General features: G+C 45.6%; 1 protein-coding gene and 1 long non-coding RNA gene across 4 annotated transcripts in view; one reads left to right on the top strand and one right to left on the bottom strand.

Moving 5' to 3' along the window:
* Positions 1 to 25,367, bottom strand: part of IMMP2L (inner mitochondrial membrane peptidase subunit 2) — a 933,449-nt gene that overhangs the window by 905,938 nt on the left and 2,144 nt on the right. The window contains exon 1 of one of the 3 annotated variants that reach the window (XM_019492501.2): positions 12,903 to 12,991. The exons of 1 other annotated variant lie outside the window; for it this stretch is intronic. The gene's annotated coding sequence lies outside the window, so the exon portion shown is untranslated. Of the gene's footprint in view, positions 1 to 12,902; positions 12,992 to 25,367 lie in introns of those variants that run through there. One more of the 3 variants, XM_006261933.4, reaches the window with a different exon arrangement.
* LOC109284350 (uncharacterized) lies at positions 13,083 to 23,914 on the top strand. The gene is made up of 3 exons (XR_002091771.2): positions 13,083 to 14,239; positions 22,511 to 22,649; positions 23,480 to 23,914. It is a non-coding gene; the product is annotated as an uncharacterized LOC109284350 (long non-coding RNA).

The following is a 25,367-nucleotide window of genomic DNA, read 5'->3' as shown; positions in this document are numbered from 1 at the left end:
GGCCAAAGTGCAGCTTCCCCTCTAATCACAGTATTGTTATGAACCTTGTGAAAGTTATAGAAATTGGCTAGTGTAGCAAACAAATCACTGCTCCCCTTTAGAACCCAAGACGGTCTTATTCCCCAAATGGAGAGACTAAAGATGGGCTTTTAACAGGTTCAGATATGTATGTGGTAGTGACAGCGTATATCTCTGCTTCTTGCTTTCCTGATGGGTAGGGTTACCATATTTCCAGTTTCAAAAAAGAGAATACCTGTGGGATGAAGGGGGTATATGATTGGGGGGGGGCAGTGATATGCCCATGCTCTGCCCATGCCTTTCACTCCCAAACCACAGCCCCCACAGCCCTGCTGCTGCCCCCACTCCTGATTCACAGTACCCCACCCCCCCAGGTCATGCCAATGCTCCTCACTCCCAACCCACAGCCCCCTGTCCCTCCAGCCCTGCTGCCCACACAGCTCCCTGCTTCCCCTAAAGAACTCCCCGACCCTTTTCTCCCACCTCTATGCCCTGCTGCAGTTGCAGCACCAACAGACATGCACATGTGTGCACGCTCACACGCACGCACGCACACAGAGACTTACCTGCCTGCAGCTGCCGGGGCCCATGTGCAGATCACATGATGCTCCCCAATCGCACTACCCCTCCTCCCCCAAGCAGCTCCTTGCTGGGGCAAGCCAGCAAGTGCTGGGCAAGCAGAGGCAGAGCAAAATCTTGGAGATGTGCTGATATTTAAAAAAAATACCAGGACAGAGATGGGAAGACCCAAAAATAGGATATTTCCAGGAAAACTCAGACGTACGGTAACCCTACCAGTGGGCCTGCTGGCTCAGCATTTAACCCTTAAATCCACAGCTTGACTTCTCACCAGAGGCAGAGTGAGGTAGGTGGGTAGTAGAGGTATACTTGGTTGGGCTCCAGCTGGTGTACTGGGCCAGGGGCACAGGTGCTCTTTTTGTCCATCCTTCCAGTCAACGGTCACCATCAGCATCAGGACGCCTGCATCAGGGAAGTCAACCTATGACTCTGGAGTTGGTGCCATCATGCGAGTTTTGGCTTCTACAACCACAATCCGCACTTCCATGAGAGAGGCATCCTGGGATGAGATAGTCTTCATCTCCCTTCTAAAGGTAAGAGTCTGTTCTCTGACACGTTGGCTGATCTCCTTCGAAGGGCTTTAAACTAGGTTCATCAGGGGATGGGGAAGCAGAGGATAAGGAGAACCTAGGATCAGCAAGCCACAAGCAATGCACTGGATCAGTCCAGGTGCACTAAGGGGCCCGACAGACATCAGGAAAGTGGGATACCAAGTGCACCCATTGGGGGGGCTTATGGTCTCTACACTAATGCTAGGAGCATGGGGAAAAAGCAAGAGGAACTTGCACTGCTGCTAGCAAGCAACAACTTCAACCTGGTTGGACTAACTGAAACCTGGTGGGACCCTACTCACGATTGGGCAGTAGGCATTGAGGGTTACAGGTTGTACAGACAGAATAGAGTGGGGAAAAATGGAGAGGGAGGTGGTTGCTCTCTATGTTAAGGAACAATATACATCCTCTATAATCAAAATGGGATCAAAGGAGGGCCAAACTGATGTACTGTGGGTCAGGATACAAGGTCGGAGGGAAAGGGACTTGGTAGTGGGGGTCTACTATAGACCGCCACACCAGAAGAATGAGCTAGACCTAGAATTCTCCAGACAGCTCTCAGAGGCCATATGGTCAAGAGATATGGTTGTTATGGGTGACCTAAACTACCCTGCCATCTGCTGGGAGGAGCAGTCAGCCAAATCTAGCCACTCAAGTAGGTTCTTAACCTACATACAGACCTCCATCTAACGCAGGGGGCATACGATCCCACTAGGGGAAATGCCTTGCTGGACTTGGTGTTAGCTATAGGGGATGACCTGGTGGGGAATCTGCAGGTACAAGGTAACCTAGGGGATAGTGACCATTTATTGATTGAATTCACTGTCCAGCAAGGGGTGGGTAAACTAACCAGCAGGGCTGAAGTGCTAGATTTCAGAAAGGCTAACTTCAGTGCGCTCAGGAGATTAGTTAGTGAGGCGTTAAAGCTCAAGAGCATTGGCGAAATGGGGGTCCAGGAAGGGGGGTTGTTCCTCAAGGGAGCAATCCTATGGGCGCAGGAGACAATCCCACTGCGCATAAAAGGGGGCAAAGGGGCCAAGAAGCCCTCTTGGCTGAACGGAGAAGTCCAGGAAAGCCTAAGGGCAAAGAAAGAGGTATACAGGCTGTGGAAACAGGGGGTAGCTACCAAGGAGGACTATACCTCCGTGGCTCACACTTGTAGGAAATCAGTTAGAAAGGCCAAAGCAGGATTAGAACTTAGCCTGGCAACAAAAATTAAGGACAACAAAAAGTCCTTCAGGTATATAGGGAGTAAAAGGAAGGCACAGAGTAGCATAGCACCCCCTACAGGACAAACTAGGGTAATTGGTGACAGTGAGGGGGGACAAAGCTGAGCTCTTCAATGAGTTCTTTGCATCTGTATTCCTAGATACAAACCAAGACAAAATATCCCAATTGGATCATAGACAGACACAGGAGAGACACCAGCCCACCAACTGCTAGCACAGACTGGTGAAGGGGCGCTTGGAGGAGCTGGATGTGTTCAAATCAGCGAGCCAGGATGAACTTCATCCAAGGGTGCTGAAGGAATTGGCCAGTATCATAGCAGAGCTGCTGGCACAGCTGTTTGAGCACTCATGGTGCTCCAGTCAGGTCTTAGGACTGGAAAAGGGCCAATGTGGTCCCTATTTTCAAGAAGGGAGGCGGGAGGAACTGGGAAACTATAGGGCAGTTAGTCTCACCTCTATCCTTGGGAAAAATCTGGAAAAAAATAATTAAGGATCACATTTGTGGGAGCCAAGCAGGGGAAATAATGCTAAAAGGAAATCAGCATGGGTTCGCTGCAAACAGACCCTGCCTAACTTTGTTTCTTTTTATGACCAGGTCACAAAATGCTTAGAGGCAGATGTCAAGGTAGATGTCATCTACCTAGATTTTAAGAAGGCCTTTGATATGGTATCACATTATGTTTTCGTAAATAAACTAACAAGCTGTGATGTAGATGATTACACAGTCAGGTGGGTGGCAAACTGGCTTACGGGTCACACACAGAGAGTGGTGGTGGATGGGTCGATATCGACCTGGAAAGATCTGGGCAGTGGACTCCTGCAAAGCTCGGTCCTTGAACTGGTGCTATTCAATGTCTTCATCAGTGACTTGGACAAGGACATAGAGAGCACCCTGTCCAAGTTTGTAGATGATACCAAATTATGGGGCAAAATTAACACACCAGAGGGTAGGGAAGGATCCAGGCAGATCTGGACAGGTTAGAAAAATGGGCAGAACGAAATAGGATGCAGTTCAACAAAGACAAGTGCAAAGTGCTGCACCTGGGCAAAAAGAACCACCAACACACTTACAGGATGGGGGATGACCTCAGCAGCACAGCAGCAGAAAGGGATCTTGGAGTTGTCAATGAAACATGAGTTGTCAATGTGACAAAGTGATCAACAAGGCTAACCACACTTTATCATGCATTAGCAATGCATGATGAACAGGTCCAGGGAGGTGATGCTTCCCCTTTATGTGGCACTGGTCAGGCCGCAGTAGGAGAACTGCAGCCAGTTTTGGGTGCTGCACTTCAAGAGGGATGCAGAGAATCTTGAGTTTTCAGAGGAGGGCCACTCATATGGTCAGAGGCCTGCAGGCAAGGCCCTACGAGGAGAGACTGAGGGACCTAGAGCTTTTCAGCCTTCACAACAGAAGGCTGAGAGGTGAGCTTGTGGCTGCCTATAAATTAATCAGGGGAAGGCAGCAGGGAATAGAAGATGCTCTATTTACTAGGACACCCCCTGGAGTAACTAGGAACAATGGCCACATATTGACAGAGAGCAGACTTAGGTTGGACATTAGAAAGAACTTCTTCACAGTAAGGGTTGCCAGAATCTGGAATCGGCTTCCAAGGGAGGTGCTCTCCCCTACCTTGGGGGTCTTCAAGAGGAAACTGGACAAGAACCTAGCTGGGGATGTCTGACCCCGGCACTCTTTCCTGCCCAAGGCAGGGGGTCAGACTCAATGACCTACTGAGGTCCCTTCCGACCCTAACATCTATGAATCTATGACACCATTTCAAACCGCTCCTTCCCCCACTCAGTTATGTCTTCTAAACAAAAAGAAAATATAATACATGCCTCCTTCCTAGGATTAAGTGATGAAGCCTTGCTCAATAGTCGTTTCATACGTTTTCTAACCATATTAATAACAGACAGCAAAGAAATGAGCCAAAATCCTGGTATCAATGGCAAAAATTCCATTAACTTCAATGGGGCCAGGGTATCAGCTATGAACTCTTGGTTCTGAGCCAGTCCACCTTCTCCATGGCCTTTTTGCCACGAGAAAGAGGAAGGAGAAGGAAAAATAGCAGCAGCCAACCAACCATCATTTTCTCTACATCCCAACCATCAGTTCTGCATGGCAGCTTCAGAACAATATGGAGAAGAAAAATAAAAAAGAATGCAACCTTATGTTTGCATAATCAAACACACAGAACAAACTCTATTATTATCAAGCCAACCCTACAAACAAAACAAAACATAACACAACAAAGCCTCCACAGTCATAATCAGTTTAATAAGGAGCACTAATTTTGCTTGTCACTGATTCATTACAGCAAAAAATACAATTCACTAAAGGAATAACTTTTTCCAAGCTAGCACCCCTGTATCCCATTTGAGCACATCTGCCATACCCACACATTCAGAGACTGAATGGGTTAGCTTGTGATTGAAATCTGGAAGAATCCATTACCTCTTGCAACAAGTTAAGCTTGTATTTCTAGGATGGTATTGTTCATCTGCAGCCACGAGTAGGCCTGTGCAGCATGAGCTATGAGTGACAAACAACACTATAACTCAATCAAACATATGCTATCCAAAGCATAATCAAATTGCAGGGGAAATGCAGATGTCAGGCTTGGCCATTTTCAAAGAACCGAAATCAAAACTGCAGAAATATGACTGAACAGCAAGCCAAGGGCCTGTATCCTAAATGCTCTGGATTATTAATGTTTTAGGATGCAATTGTAACTAAGGTGACCAAATGTATAGTTATTTTGTTACAAGAAATGTACTTTTGCTAATGTTTTGATAATTACAGACATGAAGGCAGCCTTGAGGATGGAAAGAGCAAAGCAGCCTTGTCAGGCTACAGGCCATAGTTAGTAAATAACTGACCAAGGCCAAAGAATAAGCCATAATGGGTGATAGCAAAAGAAAGAGTTCTTATCTCAAAAATAGACATTTCAAATTGATTAACATGATCTTGATTAAAGACTACCAGATGATTAATAAACTAGGGTCAGACAACCTAAAAGTAAAGAGTATTAGTTAAAGTAAGCCCAGAGCCATTAAAATCTGGTTCCATCCAGTTACAAAAGTTCCAGTGAAACAAATAAATTTAAATAAAACCAATCAAAGATCAATTATTAGCATGTCAAATCAACCATCTATAAATACTGGACCTGGGACAAGCAACAAATTGAACCTTTCCTGAAGCCCAGCAGAAAAAAAAACAACTCAGAGTGCCCAAGAAAGCAGATACACCTGGCCAGCAGACCTGTTGTTCCTGAATCCAAGGCTGCATAAGCATTGTCTTTATTAGTACTAATAAGTCTTTGCTAATGTGTATCCTAATAAAGCTTCTGAGTTGTGACTGGAATGGCCTCATTGACCAATTAATCTCACTCTTAACCACAAGTCCAATCAAAAGGTACACCATCTTCAAAGAGGCAGGGAGCCACATGATGCACAGGTTGTGGACTCATGAGCTTCAAGGACTCCCTGGGACACCAGCAACATACAGCTCTCCCAGGAGAAGAGCAGCACAAGTCCTCACACTGCTGCTGCCAAGCACGCCCTCATGCAGCCATCAGATCACAGATGATCCCCCCACACTTATTGCCACCAATACCACATGAATAAGCCCACTACCCCCCCATTACCACTACTACCACCTGGGCAATTCTTCCCCCAACTGCTGTGCAAGCATGAGCCCCCCCAAACCTTCCAACTACTGCATGAGCAATGTGGGCCCCCAAGAATCATCCCCCACTACTGCAAGCAATGTGATCTCCCCCTTCAAGCCCCCCACCACTACCACTATGCAGGAAATCACCCTCTCCACCACAGCCATGTGAGCAGTGTGAGCCCCCCTACCCACTTCCACACCATGCAGACAATCCCCACTACTCTGTGTGAGCAGCAGGACCCCCCACCAGGGCCTTGCTACTGGTACTTCCACATAGACAGGCTCACCAAGCCTCCTTCTGCTCTGTCCTGTCCTGTCCCAAAGACCCTGGCTGGCACAGCAGCTGAAGGAATAGGGAACAGTGGCTGGGTGGAAGCCCACTGGCTGCATGTTAAGCCCTCATGAGCTGGACATGGCCTACAGGGCTGTCCCTAGACAACCCTATTCTAGGGCATAAATCCACCATTATAGAAAGCCATCCTTTTCCAAACAGAAGTTTTGCCTTTATGATGGTAGAAGAAATTCTGTGTGAAGGTTATTGAAAAGGAGGGAAGAAGGCTCTTTTATAAGCTGAAAGGTGTTGTTTTAAGCAGAGTAGAGCATTGCAAGCACATACATGCAAGCATGAACAGTTATAGTAACTCAACTAATATCGAGCTTTTGATGCAAATTCTGAAGAATTAATGTCACACACACATACACACAGGCTACACAAAAAGTGTAGCTCTCTTGAGTACAGAGGAAATTAGAGTGTGTTATTCTATCATTGCACTTTATGAAATTTACATTAAATAATGTGACAGACTGTGACTTTTAAATCATGTTTTAAATTAACCTAGCAACTCTGCCTGAACCTCCGCAAGCACTTTCTAAGAATCCTGTCACTCGGTTGCAGGTTTTTCTGTCTGCCTGAATCCAAACAATAATAAAAATGTAACATCTTATTAAAAATAAATAAATATTCATGAAACGTTATCCTTCACATAAAGTACAAGAATGATGGTCATTTCATAACATTAAAGTCTCCAAATCAGAATTTCCCAGAAAGATTTTCAATAAGGGAAAAAATATCTTAGGGATGTAGGACAGAAAAGGACAGTTCCTGGATTATCCCAGCATTATGGAAAATGTATATATTTGAGCATCTGAAAACAAGTCTGTCTTCTCTAAGTAGCATAAAAGGAACATAACATAGAAAAATTTTAAAAGGTTGACAATGTTTATTAAGTTATTTTTCAAAAAGAATACTGATGGAGGGGGGAACGGAAGTTACTTACTAATTAGATGGAACCCAAATTAACTTCTTTCAAGAGCCTATGTTAGGAAAGTTTTGTCTATGATTTGGAGTGTTATCTCCAACTCACATTTGTCAACACTTTAAAAAAGGTTACACCTAAGGAATTCCTCCAAGAGTAAAAGGAATTATGAATATGCACCTGTTCATGCCCAGAATTGAATCACACCACTTTGGGGGGTGTATACAAGGGGGAAGGGGAAGATAGAGGGGGGCAGGCTTACCACTCTGGAGCATGCCAGGCCAGGCACAGTAAGAATTAAAAACCTGCAGGTATAAATTTCTATGGAAGGCAACAGAGTGCATCAGAAGATTTGGTATGTATTCAAGAACATCGTGAGATGGACAGAAATCAGTGCAAACTGGTATAATGGATGTACGATGGAGGCATGTACAATGGTACAACCAAACCTGGTACAACAGATACTAATGTTATCTAGCAATGTTGTAATCAAGTTCATTAATCAGCAAAATGTAAGGTGCATGGCACCAAATGTGATTGTGTTCACAATGATGCATGCTTGATGTAAGCACTTCTAAAACATAAAAAGAACAGAACAGACGTGCACTTCACATTTGTAGTTAACCCTGCTGTTAGCCAGTCTGCCCACCTAAACAAAGGATAGGCATTCACTTCTGGCAGTAGAAATTTCCACCGCTAGAAATGTTTTCAGAAGAGTAAGCAGTACAGGCATTCAGCCTGCAACCGCCTCTTCTCCCAGGCCCCTCACATGTTCCCTAGACAAAGATGATCCTGGTCCAGGGAAAGCATGGGGAGCAGTGGCTGCTTCACTCCACCTATTCCCAGGGCAAAGAGGGAAATGGGGAGAGGGCATTGTGCAGCACAGGGAAAGATTCCCAGTGCTTCCCTAAGACCAGGAACACCCAGGGCTGAGAAATGGGCAAGGAGCTTTTCCCCACCACTCCATTCCCTTCCCAATCTAGGAGGAGTGGAGCAGCAGGGCAAAGCCCCCTGCCAGTTCACCAGACTAGGCAGCACTGGTTTAGTGAAGCATTGTGCTGCTGCCCCTAGGAGAGTTTTCCCAGCACCACAATCTTTTAAATCAGCATATGTACTGGCCAGCTGGGGCTTGGGGCAGTTAAAGCCTCCCTGAGCCTGCTTCCCACCCAAATTGGTCTAAAAAGACAGCTTGGTGGCCAGAGGCTGTAAAGAGAAGCCAGAGGGGCTGGGGGCTCTTCCCACAGCCTCATTACCAGCCCTGCCAGGTTGGCAATTACTACCCCAACACAATCCCTGAACTGCACAATCCCCAGTCTGAGGAAGAGGCTGCAAGCACTGCCCCACTTCTCCCATCACCTCCTTAATCAGGAGAGCCACAAACTGTTAAATCTTCCAGTTTGACTCCTGGAAGATCTTTCTCCTGGAGTGGGTGTTTCCCCAGGGTGAAACTGAATGAACATATGTATACTTGTAACTTCTACCAGGAGAGCTGCGGTTCTCCCAGGAGAAATGTAATGCCTGCACTGGGTCATAATGTAGGCCTTATTCATCCTATCAGCTAAGTTTATACTCACTGAATAGCTACTGTCTGCGTATTTGATTCATACTGTAGTAGACCCTAACAGGACCTTGAAGGCAACAAGAGACATCAGTTGGCATACGTTTCATCTGTCAACTCTGAAGCCAAAGTGAAGCTAACCCCAAATGAAACAGGAGATAAATTGCTGTACTTTAACTTCAAATACTTCAGTTAGGAATGGACCAAAATAGCTATGCTGTATTCAGATGAATCACAGTGAGTCCTACCTCCATACTAAAGCAGTATAACTGTTTATCTATCCACATCCTGCCAAAGTGTCATATTTCTATTACACCATGCAGAGTAGTATTATCTTACGAACAGTTACTATACATAAATAATGTATTAATATTATAAAAACCTACTGTCATTTTACTGAAATCTGTTTCTGAGGGCTAGTTCTTGTTTTGAATTTAAAAAATATAAAATAGCATAAAATTATAAAGTCTCCTGTATTTTAACTAATTAAAATTTTACTCCTGATCATTAGAAGTCATTTTTAAGACTTCCCAGCAGCAAATGCAGTAAACTGGACATGTCTACATGTGCATTAGTGTGCCGCAGTTACAGTGCATTAAGTTAAGTACCTGCAATAACAGCTACTAACTCAATGCACAGTAATCAGCACTACAGTGGAGTAGCTCTAGCTGATACCTTTTTAGTGATGCTATTGCACAGTACGCTCATTCTACTGTGCATGAGCATAGTTTTTGCCCTGACGTGCTAATGCGCAGCAGAATGAGTCTACTGTGCATTTAGCACCTTGTGTAGATGCACGCACTATGTAGCAACCCTCCACCAACTAATGGATTTTGAATGTTCATGGCAAGAAGAAGGTGTTGTCAGTTACCACGTACATTTCTTGACCTTCAAAAAAAAAAAAAAAAAAAACAGGCTTTTTTCTCACTCAAACCTAACAGTCTGAAGAAATAAATATTATTTGGGAAATGCAAGTTATAAATTAATGGTACCCAAAAAAAGTGAGAAAATTAAAGAATCCAAGACTTGTCACTCGCATTAAAAAGGCAAGAATAAACAGACACTATTAATTGTTATTTGTAAACTAATTCTAATGTGTTCTATACATCAGAAAGACCATAAGGACATTCACTTAACAAAAGACATTATTCAGTTCGTAAGATGAATCAGTATCACTCTGTCATAGCCAGGAATAAAAGTAACAGATCAACAACATACCAGTTAAAAGTAGTTGATCCTTTCTGGTGCATTTGGCAAAATAATGTACAATATTTTTGTGTAAACACACACCTATTAGTAATGTACACCAAATTTTTCAAGCATTCTAAGTACTTCCACTGTAATATTTCTTCAATTAGGTACATAGAATCTTTCAAGCCTTGAAAAAAAAACTTAAATATTTATTTGTATATAGTTTTGATACATGTATACACTTTTTTCAATTTAATTTCTACATAACTACAAATATTTATTCCATAAAAACTGAATTAAAAAGCTATGAAATAGCTTAAACAGGAAAATTTTGTTTTTCCAATCCATCTACTGATAATTTTCACTATTTATCTGGTGTAAAGAAATATCAACTCATTTTATTCTTGTGGAGTTTAGAAAACTAAGTTTCAGATTTTGATAAATTGGTGTGCAGTAGAAAGGAAGCATGTGCTTAGAAAGGAAGACTAATTAGTTCTTGCCAAGTTTTCAAGTGGTGAGGGGGGAGAAAGAAAGGGAGAGACAGGGTAGGCTCTATAAATAATATCAATTAGTAAGGAAATATAGTTTTTGGACACTAATTAGAACTGTCACTAGGCTTAATAGGCCCAGAAGGGTCTTATTATAATCCAATGCAGTCCATTTGGCATATTGAATTACCTTTTTAAGATGAAAATATATTGCTGAACCAAAGGCAAACTAGAAAATGTCTACATTTCAGGAACAATTTAATTCTTTTGCACACGAATGCCAGGCTCTTTACAAATACCCCAAATAACAAATCTAGTTATCCTAAGAACAAAGAAGCCGGAAACTAGCCTTACCATTAAAAAGCACACCAAATTTAATAATTTAAAACTCTTCCTCAGTTCTTAGTATATGCCATGCTGAAAGATCAGGATATTACTTTCATAAAATATGTGTAATTTATTGCTCTAAAAGAACATCATAGATTTCTTTCAATAACTAAAACTTTAAAATGTTACATCATTTTTAAGTAAAACATGATTGAAAAAAATCTCATCATCATGGTAGCTGCATTGTTTAAAGATTTATGGATGCAGTGATGTGACTGCAGATTATAGCAGCAAAGCTAATTCTAATGTCTGACACATCAATATTTCTGCTAATTTATTCTGAAAACCTCAGTAAGGCTTTTTTTCTTACTTTGCAACCTTCTTTAACTGAGAGTCTAATTGCTATTTTTATATTCTAACTAGACAGTTACATTCTTAAGACTTACTGCAGAGGAACCTACAAATTAAAAATCACTTACACCTCAGCTGCTGTATGTTTGATTAGGTCTATTGTCAACAGGCCTCTGACAACTGCTATCCACTCTCCAGTACACAGATACTACCCTGTTATGCAATACTAACTACTTCAAACTCCTAAGAGGAGAAAAGGACATAATCCAATTAACACATGGGACGCCTCCTAGAACAGAGGCCTAAGGACAAAGCAAACATCTGAAGGAAATTTCAGGTTGAATATATAAACCATGTTTGCAAACCTAATGATGCTAATACTACATATACCCCTAGCACCCTTGAAAGGATCTCAAGGCTCCCCACCGTGCAGTGGCACTTTGGTTGAGAAACAGTGGTCTAGGAAGTTATTTAAACCAGGGGTTGGCAACCTACTGCCTTCAGGCCAGACCCAGCTTGCATAGTCATTGAATCCAGCCTGGAGCCAGACAGCTGTGGTGGCACCTTGCTTTGCCCATGCCATGTTGTCAGGGAGCTGGGTAGCACAGAAGTGTTGCTGGCCAGGTCCTGGCACCCACCTGCCAGGGACCCAGCCGGGTCCTTATGTCCTGCCACCGGGAGAAAAAAGTTGTTGCAGTCCCAGGATTTAAGCTAATCCCCTACAACAGGGAGTAGTAGCATTTTGGGGCAGAAACATGGCCACAACATTGACTTGTAAGATTCTGGCATGCCGGGGCAGATGGCTCGGTGCTGGGAGGGGGAGCCCAATTTTTATTGTGGCAGCATAGCCCCAGCCCCTTCCCCCAGGCACGAACGCCAAACCAAATGCCCTCCCATGCCAGGGGTTGCTTACCCCAGCCTTACAACCAGGGCCAGACAAGCATGGGCAAACCCGGTGGCCGCCAGGGGCCCAAGCATAAAAGGGGCATGAACACGAAACAAAACGCAACAAAAAAAATCATTATCTCTGGCAAAGGGAGCCAGAGAGAACAATTTAAAAGCTTGCCAGGAGTCTAGGTAGGGCCCTGCCTACAATACAGTGCTCCGGCTCGGTGGACGAGGAGGAGGGCAGGGAACGGAAAAGCCTGGCCTAGCATCCAGGAACAGGGGCTGAAAACTGCCAGGGCCGAACCGGGGAAGGAGGAGCTCCTACAAGGGACTGGCGGCCCAGGCAAGTCCCCAGGCGGGGCAGGGCGGGGAGCGGCAGAGAGAGGCGGCAAGGCCCGGGCGGAAAGCGCAGGGCCGCGCACAGGGGGGCGGGGCGCGCTGCGGCCGCGGGCAGCGATGACTCGCAGGGTGGGGGCTTGTGACGTCACGCCATGCCCAATGGGAGAACTCTTGTGATGTCACCCCTGCGGCCAGAAGCAACGCCTCTAGCGCCGGCAGCAGCTTCCAGCCGGGCCTCCATGCTGCCACGCGGGGGTGGGGGATCCCGCACCCAGGCAGCAGCGCGGCGGCAGACAGGCGAGGCGAGGCGAGGCGAGGCGGGGCCACCCCACGCCCCTCCCCCGCCGCCCGCCCTAAACCCGGCCCCTCGCGGCTCCCTCATACCGCCCATGCTCCTCCCCTCCCCGCACGTGTTCGGCTCCCTCCCGGCTTCCGTCGCTCTCAGCCCTACCTCCTGTCCTCCCGCCCAGCGCGCCCGCCTGGCGCTGCGGCGGCTCCGCTTGGCCCAGCGCGCACCTACCGCGGCCCTCTTGCTGCGTGCGCTGTGGGGGGCGGAAATCACGTGACACGCGCGGCAGTCTCGGCCCCGGGCAGCGCCGCGCCGTGCGGGGCGGGGGAGGGGCTGCGAGGGGGAGGGGCGTTGCGCGCGGCGGCTTGAGGTGTGTCTGCTCCCGGGTCGGATCGAGCCCGTCGGCGGTGATCACCTGCCTTAGGGGTGTTCAGTAGCAGCAGTATTATCTTACAGTTACTATTGAGAATCTATTAATGCGATAGAAACCTGCCGTCGTTTTACTGGACTCTGTTTCTGAGGACTCCACTTGTTTTGAATAAAAAAAATAAGCGATGACATAAAATGATGTTATCCTGTAAACGAATTAACATTTTACACCTGATAATGAGAAGTCCTTTTTTTTTTAGCCTTCCCAGCAGCAAGTGCAGTAAACTGGCCACCTCTATGTGTGGGTTAATGCACCATAGGGTGCATTCAGTTCAGGACCTACAATAACGGGCGCCTGGCAGTGCGAGTGGGCAGGGGCGCACAGGCGCTGCAGGATAAAGCCTGAGACTGCAGTGGGAATCCGCAGCGGTCACAGCTTTGTCTGAGGGCTTGGCAGATGAGCCGCTCTATTTCTCGGTAGGGGGGAGGGGTGTCCCCACCGCCCCTTACCCTGGGGTGTTGCTGCTGTCCTCCTCCCAGAGGCAGGGCCATCTGAGTTGCAGTACGGGTACTTGCTTAACGTTGTCCTGGTTAACGTTTTGTTATGTCTCTGATCAATTAGAGAACGTACTCCTTTAAAGTCACGCGATGTTCGGTTATAACTTCGGCTGCCGCCTGGTAGTAGGTAACTTCTGTGGTGTAATTGGATTTGCTTAAAGTCGCATTTTTCAAGGACATAACTACGACGTTAAGCGAGGAGTAGCTGTAATTAGCAAGCGAGAAGCGGATCATGAGTGACAGTTCCAAGAAAGCTGAGACACGGAGACTGGGGGTGGCACCCAGTCCTAATCAACCAATCCTAGGGAAGTACAAAGGTCGCAGGCCGTGACTCAATTTCTTCTCCCTACTGAAGTGACCAAAAGCTCCTTATGTCAAAGGAGTGAAGGGGAACGCACCCCAAGTTTGTCCTGAGCTCTATAACCACTTCCCCCACACAAAGGCAGAGGTGTGAGAGTCCAGAACTTGCCTCAAACCATGAGGACATCTGAGGGCCCTGAGACCTCCCCGGACACAGGCATGGGTGAACCGGGCAGCCACCCAGGACACAGCAGAAAGGGGGCCTGAAAATGGTAATTTTTAAATTATTATTATCATTATTTCTGGTGAAGGGGGACCCAATACTAAAAGTTTGCCCAGGGCCACCAGGAGTCTAGGTATGGTGCTGCTCCTCATCCGGTAGCAAGTATGTTTGTGTGTTCTCTGCTGTACGTAGCTGCTCTTGTTAATAGTGCCTGGTGGATAAACCAGTGTATAGTTTGGAGGAACTTCCTTTGGCATCTCCTGTGTTTCTCCAGATAAAAGCCCCCAGAGACATTCTGAGTATAACAAGTGAAAACTAAGATCTAGTACTTCCCAAGGGTACCTCACATCTAAGAATGCCAAGAATCATTTGCAGTTTTCACCAGAACAGTAAAATGAAATAAGCAATAAGAATTACATAGGTTAAAAAAAACCTTAGTATGTATAATACGTTATAACTTTTCCTAAAAGCTTGTGGTAACATTCTCTCTTCTCTCCCCAGTGAAAACAGAACATAGTGTAGGATGAAGCAGTGAACAAAAAAACAGAACAGGAGAATTCTATTTGACTCTGGCCCTTATTCTTTGCACAAGTAAAGTGAATACGCCTAAGGACTATAAGACAGGCTCCAAATTCTTAGAAAGAAGTCAAACTGTTTTTCCTTCTTTTGCTCGGTATTTAACGCTGTCCTCTAGGGAAGGTCCATTTTGAGAGGTAAGCATTTTGCCCAGGGACACCAAAACAGGTGACCAGGAATAGAACCTCAGTCCCCTGAAATCTCATCCAGATTAAATTGGGCATAGTGTATGTTACATGAACAAGACAAGCTGAGGGCAGTTCACAGGTCAGCTAGTGTTCTCTGACAACAAGGCAAAACTAAGCAAAAGAAGATGGAGTGCCTAGTTCCTACTCTACTTCACTGAACAGTCACACTGTAGGAGGTACTGATCCTCCCTATACCTCACTTCCCTTTAAAACTTCCAGCAGTTCTTAAATAAATGAAATCTTGTACAGAAACCAAGTTTTAAACTCTTGGTTTTAATAGAGTGAAAGCTTTCATTTCACATACCACATACTGGGTAATAACATGAAAGGATTCCATCTTTCCAAAATTAGACTGGCATTTTACCATGCATTCTATTTAAGTGCCTCAGGACTCAAAAAAGGGCTATGCACTTACTCAGAGTACAGTATGCAGTTATTTAAACAGTGCTCATTGGGTGCATCTACCTGAGCTGCTCTACTGCACATCAGACTAATCTAATGCACAGTAAAACATCACTGTCTACACATGTGCAGAAATTACTACACGGTAGATTAATGCACCATTTTTTAGTACCTGTAGATACAGATACTAAAAATCAGCGCATTACACTAATGCACCAAAGCGCATGTGTAGATGCTGACCGGGAGCAAATTGCTCCCAGTCAGCCTAAGCAACAGGGGCAGGGAAAGTTGTCCCAGCTTGGTGGGATGCTGCCTCCTAGCCACGTGGAGATTGGGATGGGTGCCGATCTGTATGAGGCTGGCAGGCAGCTGCTTGCTGAGCTGGGGAAGCCCCAATCTTTTCACTGCTGGTAGGGAGCTGCCAGCTGAGCCAGGGCAGCTCCCCCCCGCCCTGCGCAAATTGGGGCTGCCTTCAGAGCCAGAACAGCTAGGGCCTGGCACCTGGGGCAGTCCGGAGTTCCCCCTGCCTGCTTCAGTCCCTCAGAGCAGGACAAAAGTAGCAAAAAACAAATCATATACTAAAAGGAAAACAAAAAATCAAACATCTATAACTTATTCTAATTTTATTTGAAAAATATTTTTGTCCTGATTTATGTGTATTTGGATAGCATATCTAGAGGTAATTGCATAATAGCTTAAAATACAGTCCTACTCTTGTATATTGGGGGGGAGTAAGGATATGTATCTGGGGGTGTTGTTGAGGAGGGGGGGTGCGTGTGTGTGTGCTGGGGAGATAGGTATGGAGGGGTGTGGGTGTGGAGTATGTGGTTGGGTTGGGGGTATATGGGAGAGTGGGTATGGTGGGGAGGTGGGGGGGTGTAGAGGCTATGGAAGGATATTGGTGTGTGGGGGTTTATGGTGGAGGGTGCAAGTGTGTGGGGGGCTGTGTATGCATTTGGTGTTATGGTGCTAGGTGGGGTGTGTGGGAAGGTGTAGGTGTCGATGCAGGGGTGGTGGGGTCCTCAGAGCTCCCAGAATGTGCAAGGCCCTGGAGCAGCATATGGCCCGCCTGGCCCCATAACACGCAGCTTCCTGCACTCCCAAGGACTTAATTAGCGCCTTATTAATTAGGGTCACTAAATGGGCAGCCTCCCCCTACAGTCCAGCAGCAAATGAGGAGGTGGTCTTTGGCCCCAAGATAATTAACAGATGGACCAGGGGGTATATATCACCACCCAATCCACCTGGTAATTAGTTATGATTTGATTAATTAGGACTCGCATCAAGATGTTACTGGCCCAAATCAACAGTTTATTTTCAAACTAACAAGAACAGGTAAGTATATGCCATACAACTACACAAGAACCCACTTAGTCCTAACAGTCACTATCAAATCCTGTATTGCCTATACTTATCTTAATACCAATGCTATATAAATCCTAACCCAACAATATCTAATTACAGCAACAACAATAAGAGGACTAAACTTTATTATAAGGGACAGGGGAACTTTATTCAATTCGGCTCTGGTTGTTGGGGTAGAGATGACTGCACCTCAGGCAGTGGCTTACATATGCCGAGAAGAAGAACCTCAACAACCCAGAAGGGAAGAACAGGATAGGGTAATGCTTACCGATCAGAGCAGAGGGCCACTACTTTACACGATAGGCACACCAGGAGGGAAGAGTCCGGGGAGCCAACCCTTTCTGCTCCGGTGGCAGACAGAGGATCTCTCAGGGTTAGGGCCCCTAGGACCCATGGCAACTCGGCCCAGCACCAGGAACCTCCGCAGTTCACACAGTTGATTGGTCACTCAGCCTTTCCGTGTCTCTCTCTATCCTTCCTGCCAACAAGCATCCCATCTTCTTTCCTTCTCTTAGTCACGCCTAAGGCAAACCCCAAACACACACACACCAAATGCACCACACACACACACACACACACCCTTTATACTAGTTGTGCACACGACTCTTACTCATGTTCTGCACACATCTCTAAATCTGCACCAAACACCCTTCTCAGATGCCTTAGATCATTCTTAACAGGGTAAGGTTATCTGGAGTTCACATGATGACCTACTTAGACCCGAATTTTCACCGCAACAGCTCCACCTGGCCCCATAACACACAGATCCCTGCACTCCCGCCCAAGTCCCCAGCCACATATGGTGGTAGCCAGCGGGGCCAGCCTCACCCAGCTGCATAGTGCACAGCTTCCCATACTCCTGCAGTATGTGGGCCCAGCCTGGCCCCATAGCGCATGGCTCCCCATGCTCCCAGCCAGCTTTCCCCCATTAAGAGTCCCTGGCCCCGGCTTAGTGGGGCCTGTACCTGAATTCCCACTCTCTCAGGCAGGGAGGCTGGGAACAGCCAAGGGGTTGCCAGGCAAAAGCCTCTGCCAGGCAGAGACTTCTCATCTCCTATGCCAGCTGGATTGGGGATGGGGGTGGATCAGGCCAGGCTGGGGTTGTGGGGGTGGTTGTTTAGCAACAAGAACTGCACCACTTGCAGGGACATGCTGGCTTTCTGAGGGGAAGCGAGGGCCAGGGCTTACATAGGGCTTATGGAGGGGCCCTGTGGGCTGGATGGAATTGCCTGGTAGGCCAGATCCAGCCTGTGGGCCAAATTTTGCCTGCCCCTGGTTTACAGGTATTAGCAGCCCCCAAATTGACTAGCTCCTGTTATTTTCAAGGCTGCTCATAGCAACTCTTTGACATCTGCTTTCCTTTGCCTTTTATGTGCAGTATATTAGAATATAGCTGTTTTACAAAAGTAGACAGTACCACATAAACAGTGTATGCACTTAACCTACAGTTACCATACATCTGGGTTTTCCTGGACAGGTCCTCTTTTAGGATTCTCCCATCTCCATCAGGGTGGTTTTTTAAAATATCAACAAATGCCCAGGATTTTGCTCTGCTCCGAATCAAAGTTTCTCCTGGTGCTTCACAGCTTGCCCTAGTAAGGAGCTGTTTGGGGCTTGGGGGAGTAGGGTGAGAGTGATTGGAAATAGGGGGCATCGTGTGAGTCTGTGCATGCACATGCCTGTGGCTGACAGGCAGCCAGGCAGGGTGGTGGGAACAGTCCCAGCAGCAGGTAAGTCTAGGGGGGTGAGGGTTAGAGGACTAGGGCTTGGGGACTGTCCATGGCCGTGTGTGGGGAAAGGTGAGTGTGTGAGGGGGGCCGCTGCCTGCCAGCACTAGGGGAAGCTGTCCAGGAGCTGGGACTGCAACAGAGCGGGGGAGGCATCTGCTCCTCCAGCAGGGGGCCCTTTGAAGGCAGCAAGGAGCTATGTGACCAGGCCGAAGGCACCAGGGCAAGTGCCTGTGTTGGGCAGGGCAGCCAGGAGGCGCTGCAGGGCTGGGGGGAGCAGGAGGCTGTGGGTCAAGAATGAAGGTCACCACCATGGTTGCGGGGGGGCTGTGGCTTAGGAGTTAGGGGAACCAGGGTGGGCAGAGGATTGTTGGTTGGGAGTGCAGGGCACAGGTATTGGCAGGGGCCTGTGGGTTGGGAGTGAGGTATTAGCAGGGGTGGGGAGGTTGCAGGTTGGGAATGAGGGACACCAGCTGGTCTTGTGGGGGGGGGTAGGGCAGGGTATTGTGGGTCAGGAGTGAGAGGCAGCAGCAGGGCTGGGGGGGCTGTGGCTTGGGAATGAGGGGCAGAGATAGGGCATGGGCATATCAATCCCCCCCCCACCCCACAATGATATTACCCTCTTTCGCCCTACACGTGTCCCTCTTTTTTGTAACTGTAAATATGGTAACCCTACTTAACCAGTATTTGTTGTCAGGTAAGCAGTAAGCACACATGGAATAAGCATTGCTCTATGCTAGTGGTTTTCAAGTTTTTTCATTTGTGGACCCTTAAATCAAATGGAGGAGCAGGCCCTTTTGGAAATTTTGAATGGAGCTGTGGACCCCTTTGAACTATAAGTGTAGGCAGTTACATACTTTTGATTGATCGAAAATATCCTCGGGGCGGGGGTTTGGGACCCGAGGGGTCTGTAGACCACAGGTTAAAATCCACTGTACTATGCAATTAATGCTCTTATTCAGTATGTATAAGTGGAATAGCAGAATATTAAGGGAACTATTTGCCAAGAGGCAGCAAATGGAAGAAGCATTGAAAATACAAATACACAGACTCAAAGCAATTGTCTTGAATCTTCTGGGACAGTCCCAAATTTTGCATTTGATTCCTAGGGGCCCCAAAGTGAAATAGGACTTTTAAGCTGAATTTCCATCCAGTTTCTACCCTGCAGTATCTGGCAGCGATCTGCTATATCTGTTTGCAGGCACAGCTCATTAATCTTACTGCAGTGATACAGACAGACACTAATCAGAACTAGAAGCAGAAGTGTAACTAAGAGGGGAAGGGAGAGGGTTGCAAAAATAGTCACTGCCATGCTGCTGGCCCAATCACTTTCTCCACCAGAGTTGCAGATTCTGCTTTTTGTAGCACCACTATGCTGGGTGCAGCACTGCACAGTTACACCTCTGATTAGACTACTAGTTTTACAGGTCTCTGTTGAATCTGTGACAGGGTGCAATACAGAAGTTGGTCTTTTCACACAGAGTAGCTTCCTGGGACCTATTCCAAACTTTTGCCACAAGTTATATTATTCCCTCCAATTGCCTTGCCAGGTTCCTACAGCTTTCCTTTTAAATATGTTTGGGATTTTGGGCAGTGGAGGAGGAGGAAAGGGAACATAACGTTGCAAAAGTATTTGCTGAGTCCAGAGACTACTTGTATATAGTCCACAACAAGAATATAGCTTCTGCTGCCATCCTATTGTGGCCCAATAGGCTTCATAGTACAAATATCCTTCAGGTCTCCAAATTCCTGTGTGCAAGGGATGAGCTTCTACTCTGTAGCTCCATTAATGCTGTTGGTTCTCAACACTGCTATGAACCTCATTTCTTATGACTGTACAATGTTTCTAGGATCATAGAATATTAGGGATGGAAGGGACCTTAGCAGGTCCTCTAATCCAAACGCCTGCTTGAGGATGGAGTGTCCCCATCTAAAAGGATTTCACTAAATTGTTCTTTAGTGTTGTTTCATTACCTGCTCTGACAATCTTCCAAGGACTGAGATTTCATAACCTCTCTATGTAAACTATTCTAGAGTTTAACCACCCTCAGAGTTAAAAGTTCTTCTTAATATCCAACCTAGATATCCACCCTTATAATTTAAGACTGTTATTTCTTATCCTATCCCCTGTGGACTCAGAAGAGTTTATTGACATCCTCTTTATAAAGCCATCCTTTCTGTATTTGAAGATCATATACTCTCAGTCTTGTCTTCTCCAGACTACATAGCCCCAGTTTTTCCAACTTTCCTTTGTATGTTTTCTAGACTTTTATCAAACATTTTTGTTTTGTCAAATCAGCTGATGCCGATACTCCAAGTTCTCTACATCTTGGCCTTGTTGGCCCCTGCCTGCCACTACTATGCAGTTGCCTTTGGTTTCTTTTCCACCACTGTCATGAGCCCATACTTTCCCTCATAAATGTTCTGTGTCACACTGTAGCCTGGACCACTGCTTTGTGTCAGTTTGATGGTAGGACAAATATACTCAGCTCCAAACAGAAGTCTGAGCCCCATAGTTGCTTTGTTGTAAAGGACTGCCTGCTTCACTTGATAGCCTCTTAATGTATACAGCCCACCATTGCTCCATGACACTGCACTGGATTACACCTCTTGGGAAACAGGCCTTATACTGGATGATAATCTGGGTGTTCTGGGATGGCCCAAACACTGTCTATTGAGGATCCCGTCTACCTATTTTCCTTCTGCCATCAGTCTCTTTGGCTTTACTGCCAATTATTTCCTCTTGCTATTGTTCGGTTAGCCCAGGAAAGACGTCTTGCGCTAAATTTTTCACTTGATACTGAATCATTAAAATACTGTTCTAGTATGCTGTGACCCATTGTCTGAGAAAAATATGTGATGCATGCCTTGAAAAAAAATGTGCTTTCAGTTTTCTGAATACAGTTCTTGCCCAAATGTTCTCCAAATAGAAATGTATTGTAACCAGACAATTTCTACCATTAAAAGTGAACATATCTATTCCAACTTTTTGCTCGTGTGTGGGGTGAAATTTCATAACTTCTGTTGGCAGTTCCTACATTGTTCTTTCACTGATCTATATATGCTCTCAACAGGCAGTCATATCCAACCAGTAGACAGACTTGCCAGTTTGAGTTGTTTTATTGCCTGTTTCACCACAACCTGTTCAGTGCTCTAAGTATGCAACTTTCCTAAAAAATGTTTGCTGAGGATTATTAGTTTTATTTTGCTAGATTCCAGGGTTTTGTATAGAAATGTCAACCGACTAATTATTAGCCACACATCTGATACCATTATAGCCCAGTGACAGAAAACCTGCTTCCTAGAAAAGTGAAGCCTGAAATATCTGATGTGCACCGTCCTGACAGTTGCCTTTTTAAGCTTCCTGTCATCCTCAGACATGTTATTAAATGTAAAATTTAGCAAAAATCAAAGCACTCAGTCAAAATCTAGCATCTTGTATAAAAGTGGCATAAAGCAAGGCTAGCAATAGTAGAAATTGTTCCTTAGGACTGTGGGATAAAGGTAAAAAAAAATGTAAGGACTCAAAGAGAGGCAGTCTGGCATACATCACGTTTTCTCTGTAGTGATAATGGGGGTGTCACGTACGTCCCCTGATGTGCATCACACCAAATCAGCGAATCTTTTTAGCTTTTTCATTTCTGCTGTGACAGAATACAAAGAACTGTAGATGCCCTTGACACACCATGTTTATTAGCAAGCGGTTTGCCTAAAACATCAAGGATTAAATGTGTCAGGAGTATGGAGACCCTTAATTTTAATATGAGATTAGGGTTCTTATGATACGCCTTACTCCCTGAATACTAAAGGAATGTCCATCTAATATCAGAGATGCCCAAATATAGTTAAACTAGGTGCCCTCCTCACTCACAGCAGTGCTTAAATCCCTGTATTCTCCCTGGGGATATTAAAATTATAAATAAAATACACCTTGAGGCGGACTGCTTCCCTGTATAGCTCTGCTACAACATAAAACTAAACAAAAAGCTCTTGTATCATCTAACAGCACATTGGATCCACGTATTATTTGCTAGTCCTAATGTAGCCTTTATTATTTCACAGGCATTTTATTTACCCATTTAAGAATGCAAGACAACTAGGACGAATTATTGTCCAACTCCTGAAGACATTACTCCATCACTGATGAGTCGAACAAACAGGAACTTTGCCTGTCAGGTTTCTCACCATTGCAGTCACTATGGTAAATCTGATTTCACTTGAATAATTCCTAAAAGTTTCAGTATTTCACTTGCATCTGCCAGTACAAACTGCTTAGGCAAACTGTATACATCATGTCATCTGGAGAAACTAAGCCCTTTTTGCTCAACTTGCATGAAAATAATTTACTATCCAGTTTAATTTAGTGACCAATTACTGGAACACATAATAATACAGCACTTCTTACATTGTAGCTCCAGTACTCACCAGATATAAAAGGGGCCCAGAATAACATTATACATTACACTCCCCCCCACCCCCCACTCCCTATTTTTTCAGGAATAAGGGTAAAGTGTGCCACCAATTTTAATCTAGGAATAAAAAAGTGTGCCCCAGGTATCAGAAGTTTGGGAAACACTGCCTTAACCACCAGGTCACAGAACACACTTTCCCTCTTTCATGCTTCTAGTCTAGCCCCTTGAACCTTATATTTATTTTAGCATTGTGTAACAGCTTCAACAAGAAGGGTAGTGTGCGCCTCTATACTACCCTGATTGCACATTACTGTTCTGGGAAGCATGAGATATGGGTTTGAACCCTGTCCAGGTGCGGAATGGGAGATGCAGCTTCAGTGCCACTTCCTGATTTATTTTCTACCTACGGGGACTTTTTACTATCTTTAATTTTCCCTGAGCCTGAGGAAGGGTGTGTGTGCCCAAAAGCTTACAGAAAAAGATTTTATTTAATTATTTATTTATTTATTGTGATTTCTTAGTTGGTCTAATAAAAGGTATCATCTTTCAAACAAGAGTTCTAGAGTTTTGTATTTCTATTTCCTGGACAAGTATTCTAACCACTATGCTTTTTATATAGAGTGAAGCATCACCTCCTCTTTGTTCAGTAGCTGCATTTTCAAAGGAATTGATTAGGTGCTTCAGAAGGATAAGCTGAATAGGAAGCTGCATACCTCAAGAAAATGACAGGGTGTATCTGAAATATCCTTCTCTTCTCCTGAACTGAAGTACCTGAAGAACTGCAAGAAGGTGGCTTAGTTCATTTGAAATAATTTTGAAATGTTCTCCTGAGGGTTGGTACTTTTTGAAAGAATTTAGCAAGCTGGATTAAACCCACAGCCTTCCCCTTCCCAGATCTAGTACATGCAACACCTGCTCCATTCAGTCCAGGACCCAGCAGGAAAACATCCAGCATCCCTGGTGCTTGGCTGCCACCATGTAAACAAGCATGGTGCTTGATAGACCTGTGTGAATAGGCAAAACTACTTGATTCGGATTTGGATTCAGCCGATTTGAATTCAGCCGATTCGATTTGGAAAAGATTCAGCAATTCGGAGATTTGGCCATAGGGTATAATGGGGAATCAATGAAATATCTATAACTTTGTTCTTTTTTGGCTGATTCAGATGAAAATTCCAGGGATGGTAGCTTCTGCTGAGGGCATGCAGCCTGCCAAGTTTCAAGAGATAAGTGCATGGGTTTCTGGGAAACCACCTCAAATCTTGAAAGCAAAACTCATGTCACGTGTGTGTTAAGTCACATCAGGGTGAAAACTCCCAGAAACTTCTGTACCTTTCATCTTGAAACTTGGCAGTCTTCATGCCCTCAGCAGAGGCTACCATCCCTGGAAGTTTCATCCAAGTCAGCCGAAAAACAACAAAGTTATAGATATTTCGTTGATTCCCCATTATACCCTATGGCCAAATCTCTAAATCGCCGAATCTTTTCCGAGTCGATTCAGAAAGCCTATAGCTTCTAGCAATTCGATTCAGATTCGTAGATTCAGCCTCCGAATCTCCCAAATCATCTCCAAATCTCAATCCAAAGCTTTGCATAGACCTAGTGCCTGGCTTCTTCCCACGGTGCTACAGGGGCTCCCTCCAGCATTGCTGCTCTTGCCTGGATGCTTGGTAGTCAAGCAGGTGAGAACCATAGCTTAAGAACCCCCAGCAGCATCACAGCTTCTTTCTGCAATAGCAGCCAAGTGCCAGAGCAAGAACAGCAGTCCTGGAGCCCCATCAGTTCCTCAGGAAGAAGCCAAGCATCTCAGGCTGCTGCCACAAGAACAAACCAAATGGCAGTCTTTTCCTGTGAGACTCCAGCACTGCAGCTCTATTTTGGGCACTTGGCTCCTGCCACAGGATGGTTCCCCATCACAGCCACAGTCAGGGAAAAAGTCTGCAGACTGGATGACACATATCTATAGCATGGATCCAGACTGGGGACCTGTTCCTTCCCCTGGGCAGCTACCTCCCAGCCCTGTGCCCTCAGCAGATCAGGGTACAGGGCTGGGAAACTGTCCCCTCCCTCAGCAGCTGGGGCATGGGTCTGGGAAACAGCTGCTGGGAGTGGGCACAGTTTCCCAGCCCTGTACCCTGATCTGCTGATAGGGGTTCAGAGCTTGGAGGCAGCTCCCCTGGATGTGGTCTTGCCTAGAGACCAGCCTGACCACAATGTAGGAGGGCAGAGCAGGGCAGAAGTAGCCCTGCACTGAACTTCTGTTGGGAGCAGATTTGCTCCTGACAGGCACATGTATATACACACACTCCCAGGGAAAGCTTACTGCACAGTATTTTACTGTACAGTAAGCTGACAACGCATTAATAGCTTGTGTAGACGCGCCTACAGAAACCACACACTATCAATCAAAGCAATTTTTTCGTGGTCACAATGAGTTAGGAACGGGTGCACTATTTGAATAAGAAAGTTGTTTAATAATTTAACAGTTTTCTTTCTTCCCTTGCTAC

The sequence above is a fragment of the Alligator mississippiensis genome, chromosome 4, assembly GCF_030867095.1.
Source record: "Alligator mississippiensis isolate rAllMis1 chromosome 4, rAllMis1, whole genome shotgun sequence".
Taxonomy (NCBI): Eukaryota; Metazoa; Chordata; order Crocodylia; family Alligatoridae; genus Alligator; species Alligator mississippiensis.
Note: the sequence above shows the minus strand (reverse complement) of the source record. Positions and strands in the feature narration are given on the sequence as shown.